Raw genomic sequence first — 244 nt, 5'->3', positions numbered from 1 at the left:
AGCAGAAGAAGTAGAAGCAGAAACTCAAGTAAAAACAGAAAATAGAGACCGAAGCAAAAAGCAGAAGTCGAAGCAAGAAGCATAAGTCAAAGCAAAAACAGAGGTCGAAGCAAGAAGCAGAAGCAGGAAAGCGCAGCAGCAAAGAGTAGTGGCAAGAACGCGACGGTGAGAAACAGCGGTGCAGAAGCAGAAGCTCTCTCCCTAGCTCGCGATGACGACGGCGGCTACAAGTTTCGCCAGATGC

This window comes from Arachis duranensis, chromosome 1, assembly GCF_000817695.3.
Source record: "Arachis duranensis cultivar V14167 chromosome 1, aradu.V14167.gnm2.J7QH, whole genome shotgun sequence".
NCBI lineage: Eukaryota > Viridiplantae > Streptophyta > Magnoliopsida > Fabales > Fabaceae > Arachis > Arachis duranensis.
This window is presented reverse-complemented; position numbering follows the sequence as displayed.